Source organism: Protopterus annectens, chromosome 10.part0, assembly GCF_019279795.1.
Source record: "Protopterus annectens isolate FY-2018-M chromosome 10.part0, PAN1.0, whole genome shotgun sequence".
Lineage (NCBI taxonomy): Eukaryota > Metazoa > Chordata > Ceratodontiformes > Protopteridae > Protopterus > Protopterus annectens.
In genome coordinates, this window is record NC_056744.1 from 1,538,427,028 (window position 1) to 1,538,433,073 (window position 6,046).

Genomic DNA, 6,046 nt, shown 5'->3' on the forward strand with positions numbered 1-6,046 from the left:
CTGTGTGCAGAAGGATGACTGTTGCAGTCCTTCATTCCTCTGGGACAAAGCCCGTTCAGAGGCTGTGGTTAAAGAACATTTCCTAGTGGCCCTGATAGATTCTGTTTTAAGCTATTTAAGAAGTATCCTGGAGTGTTGTCAGGACCCACGGAGGCTGTGGTCTTGCTTTAGTGAGTGCAGCAAGGACCTGTTCCCTTGAAATGCCTGGTAGGGGGGGTGGTTGTGGGTATTTATTTGGGTGTGGTAGGAGATGATAGGGAGAGAAGTTTGAACTGAACTTGTCGGATAGCTGGTTTGCTATAGTTTTAGGCTGGGTGTAAGTGTTGCCATTCATGATTAACTTGGCACATTACTGAGCGTTTCCCCTGAGGTTATGAACATAATTAAAAAAAGTCTTATAGTTATCTTTCACCTGGAAACCTATCTTTGCCTCATAGTTTGCTTCAGCAGATTTGACCAGCTCTCTAATTTGTTTGTTTAGACTGGTGAGTGTCTTTTTGCACTGATTTGTCTGTTCCTTCTTGGCTTTGGAGAGTATTTTTTTTTATTTTTATTGAATAGCCTATTTATGCTAGGGGTCCACCATGGTGGTTTATTTTTGCCAGCAATCATAGGTTTGACTCAGACAGATACTGCCTCCTCTATGCAGCTATGAATGTGGTTGCACAGTTCTTTTGAGTACAGCTCAGTGTAGACCTCGGTGTCATCTGGGTTTGGAGAGACTTGGAAGTTTAATAAGCTGTCACTTAGTTTTAGGTAAGTGGTCTTTGCAAAGTTCTTAACAGGTTTTGAGTTTGATGGTGGATCAAGGTTAGTTTTAAAACTAAAAGAGATTATTTTGTGGTCAGATCTTACCAGGGAGGAATTAATGCATGTGAGGGAGAATCCTCCCCCCATGTGCATGAGTACTAGGTCTAAGATATCTGTACCTCTAGTTGGGGAATTGACTAGTTGCTCCAGGGCATTTGCATTGACTAAGTCCAAAAACCTCTCAGCAAGTGAATTATGAGTCATATAAGGTTTAGGTAGGAGGTGTGGTTTTCCAGCCTCATGTTAGAGGATTTGTAGCTGGCAAGGATATGATAGTAGGTCACACCTATGGTTAGTTGAGCGCAAAGTAGATCATATGAGTCATGTTGTTGAACCAGCCTAGCAGTGTACTTGTCCTTTATGAACACTGAGGTACCTCCTCACTTTGTTTTATCCTGAGCTGAGTGGGATTGAAATATATGAAAAGCATTGTAGCCTTTGATAGCCGGGTACTTTCTATGGTTTTGAAATATATTTCTGTGACTGCACAAATGTCCGCATTCTTCAAGGTGAGGAGTGCTTCCAGGGAGTGCAGTATTTCATTTAAACTCTTAATGTTGAGCAGCAGTACCTTTAGGTAGTCACAAGTGATTGGCTAAAAAAGATAAAGTTTTTGCCAGTATCCTGAAGCCAAGTGGTGACAAGTGCAACCCACCTCTGGAAAAACATCGTGGTTTGTTGATTATGTCTCCCCAGGCTGACAGATGTTGGATCCCCTTGTTGTGACACCAGGAACTAAGCCGATTGTGATAGTCAATAATTTTTTTGCTGGTACTGTGGCATCATCATAGGTGAAGGTAGGATGCTTCTCAAGGCTAGATTCATATCTGCTCCATCATGTCTTTCTTCATATAGTCCATTGAGGTATGTCTAAGGCGGTTTACACCCACATGGACTATGACCATGTCATACTGGTACTTCCAGTTTAAAGATTTAAGTGCATGTGTGATCTGGTGGATCCTGGCTCCAGACAGGCAGCTCACTGCCATCTTCTCCTTGTTTAGCCTGGTAAGTTTGCTTATATACAAGGCATGGAACTGCATTTGCACAGAGGCTTTTATACCAGCAGGATGAAAGACTTTTACAGCAGTTAAACCCTGGTCACTCAGGTGAACACACAATAAAATTTCCACCAGTAGTTTCCAAAGTGGATGGGTTGACTTTAGCTCTCTGCTCCCACCAGATTGAAGAAGAACCCTCAATGTAAAATGAACTGGTTTTGAGCTTAAGTGCATTAACAAATACTTTACAACAAAACTCAGAATTCCTGCAGTATCAGGAATCCTTGGAAATAAGTTCACTAACCCTGAGAAATGTTGACAAAATGCAGAAAAAAATTACACAATATAAGAGAACTACAATTTAGAAAAAGCTTTACAAAACTTAAAAATATTTTGGCAGACTCAGGAGAACTTTACAAACTCAGAACAGTTTTTGCAATACCAGAGGAGGTTAGGAAATATCACAATACTATTATAACAACCTGAGAGCAGTACAGTAACAAACAGATGGCAGTTTCTTTAACACATGCAGGCTGAAAAACGGTGATAAATTCAATTGAATCAATAAATGAAGCACAGAAGTGTTTAATGGTTGAAGGAACTAGAGCACCCAGAGGAAAATGACATGAATGGAGGGGGGACATTCTTACTCAGCGCAGAAGGCACCCCAGTCGAGAATCAAACCAGGGAACCTCTTGCTGTGAGGCAACAATGCTAATATTCATATTATACAATGACTGGCCATTAACATTCAAAAACAAGAATGATGATTGGTCAGCCCAACTAACGTGTCCATTGTAAACTGAGACTATACCAACAGGAAAAGTCCTGTCATTGAAGTATCACTGAGTGGCTGGACTTTCTTATCGGCATATCCAACTAACAGTCATAACTCTCATGTGCATGTATTTTCACAAAATGCTCAGAGTTTTGCTTCATATTTTTGGTCTGTTTCTCATAAAAGTGTGTGTGTTTTTTTAGCAAATCATTGAAGGTTAAAGTTAGAAAATAATGATAGACGTTTGAGTTTCAAACTTCTTACCCTTCAGGAAATATGAAAATCCTGTTATTCTGTAAATGTTCAGAATTTGTAACAGTATTACTTAAAAACTGTCCCTACTTTTGGACCTTTATCCTCCCATTATTTAAGGCTTTGTCCAGATTTCTTGCTCTAAGAGGCTGAGACGTATGCTACCAGACAACAAGCAAAGTTGTAGATCCAGAAGGTATCCGTAAACTACTAAGTCAGCCATGATGTTCTTCAATCAAGAAGAATCAGGTACATTAAAAGAACAAAAAAATGAAAATGTACCTGATTCTTCCTGTATGCAGAACATCACAGCTGACACAGTAGCTTATGAACACCTTCCCCATCTACATTTCTTTCCAAGCCACTGGTGTACTGTGTAAGTGTGGGAACATAAATCCCATAAGCATGTGCAGTACATGGTCTGCTTCTGAATCTCGAAATGCTGAGATGCTGAACTTCAGTATTTTGAGACCAGAATGTCGAAACTCCACATAAACGAAAATCCACAATACCAAAACATCCAAACATCGTAAAATATGGAATACAGCTAAGAATCCAACCCTCCCCCAACATAAACAAAAAAACCCCCACTAAGAAACCCTTCACACCCTCTCTGCTTATATATACCAACTCTGATGACGCACTAACACACAAAAATAAAACACAAACCTTCTTCTACATGCCCTATACTCCCATTTTACACTGCCATGTTTACACTAACTAATAATGCACACACACTACACGTGTACAAAAATCACCACTTTCAACACTAACACACACACACTCTTGACGTAGCTACCCCAACCTACTCCTAAAAGTCTCCCAAAAAAATAAAAATTAACAAATTCCTACCAAAAACCCTTAAAAAGTAAAGACCTACCTAAATCTTGCAAACAGGTACACACTGACCACAATGTACAAATCCCAAATTAATCTGCACCTTAAAGAGACAGTAAACCATAAAGCACGCAACGCACCACACCACAACTACCATGGATTCTAGAAACTCAGATTCATTAAATTGCAGTTTTGAATAACTGCACTTTTGACATTCTGGTCTCCAAATACTGAAATTTGGCATTTTAGTATTTTGAGATTCAAAAGTGGACCCGCAGTACATTAAGCTACTCCAAGGCATAAAATTACAGGATCATAGGATTATAGCAGGTTACTAGGCTATCGACCAAGAAGTCATTTTAAGTCTAGTCATTTCATCCCAATGTAATAGCATAGAAATGCTAGTCAGTACCCAGGATTGCATTTAATGATGACTACCCATGTCCAGGAGGGTTGTGGGCACTATCTCCAGTAAGAACTTATGGTGCCCAATCCAATCATTCAGATTCCTCTTTAACAGTGTCATAGAGGTGCTCTGTTTCACATGAATTGGTAGCCTGTTCCAAAGATGGTGCAGACATTGGAAGATAAATCTGTCCCTCCAGCATGTCCTATTTAAGTCGCAGACCATACTTAGGTCCCTGGAATGGGTAACTCATGTCCCATTTTATTTATGGATATGCAGCAAGTTCATTAGGTTTGGGTCTTGGATTGCTCTGTAGGCCAGGCATAAGTCTCCCATAAGAAGTCTATACGATACAGAGTATAGTGACAGGGTCTTTAGTCGGTCTGTTTAAGGCACATGCTGGAGCCCCTTGATCTTCTTTGTTAGACACTTCTGAGGTCTCTCTAATTGCTGCAGGTGCTTAATATGGTGCATGCTCAATCTAAACGGGGCATTATACTCCATTATGGGCAGGATAAGCACCGAGTATACGTGGGTTTTAACTTCTTTTGCTCCCGAGGTGATGCCTTTACTAATCAAGTGTGCTACATAGAAAGCTTTCCTTACTACAGTAGACACATGGTGGTCGATGTTAAAGTCACAGTCAACTTGTGATTCCAGGTCCTTTACCACTTCATGGGTACTAAGGATATTGTTGTTGATTTGATAGTGTGAAGGGACGTTGTTTGTGCCGAAGGGAATATGATACATTTCTTTGCATTCAGTTTGAAACTGTGACTAGTACACCAGTCGTTGATCTGTGTGAGACCCTCCTGGAGTATGCTCACATCATTTGGGGATTCTGTAACTGCACCTAGTTTGCAGACATCTGCAAACTTGGTCAGCCACAACTCCTTAGTTTTGACCTGAACTTCTGAGAAGAATATAGCAAACAGTAGGGTCCAATACTGATCCCTGTGGCACCCTGCTGCTAACAGGTCTGCTGGTTGATGTGGAGTAACCCACTTTAATAGTGTGTGTCTAGTTTGTGAGCCATTTGGCAACCCATCTTACAATGAACGTGTTTACATTCAGTTTGCTAAGTCTATCAGTAATGCCTGAATTAAAGCAGAAGAACACCATGGTGCTGTTATACAAGGACATTATTTAAGAAAAATATGTTTTTTTTTTCTTTAACAATGTCATTGTATAATAGCAATAACCCATAGCTGCATGTCTGTAATGCTGGATTTATTCATACCCAGCCATGGGTTATTGCTATATAATTTTATGATATGCTGACTAAGACAATGCAGTGGAACAGGGTTTGTCTTAAAGGAAATGAAATGGAATATCAGGGACACTGATATTTCATTTGACTTCATAATAGGCTATGAAATACAATGCAGTTGAACAAATCATAACGAGACAATCATTTTCACAAGTTTGTTTTCAGAAAGTTAATACTCTTCATTTTAACCAGCATAAACAGGTCTCTGTGGAGACCTAAAAAAATTGTTATGCTGACTAAAGCCAGTTAGCAGGGTATTGAGACAAGTTTTCAATTAGCAATAATCACGCCTTGGATAAACCTAATTGGCTATGATACTGCCACTGTGCAAAGCTAACAAAAAGAGAGCTAGACAGAAGTTGGTTATTGCAGAAATTAATATTAATAATGTGATAAGTAAATCCTCCAATAATCGTTACAACCATGAAAAGGCAATATAACATGCTTTTTATATTTCCCACTTAGTGCTACAAATTTTGAGATGCTAAAGTATATAAAATGTTATCTAGTTTTTTATAAATGTGACTTGCATGATGCATGCTGGGATTATTTATGTAAATATCTTTTCTGCTGAACTCTTCTGGCAGTAACAGGTCAAGTTGAGTTAAATGAGTGCAGAGATAGTAAGAAGTGAGGGCAGATGATGTGAAGTGACAATGTGAAAAAAGAAGTTATGTACTTACCATAACGTT

The 6,046-nt window shown here is 39.3% G+C and overlaps 1 non-coding gene across 1 annotated transcript; it reads right to left on the reverse strand.

Annotated features, from left to right (window-relative positions):
* Positions 1-5,556: 5,556 nt before the first annotated feature.
* Positions 5,557-5,689, reverse strand: LOC122814626. The gene has a single exon (XR_006366842.1). It is a non-coding gene; the product is annotated as a U4 spliceosomal RNA (small nuclear RNA).
* Positions 5,690-6,046: the final 357 nt, after the last annotated feature.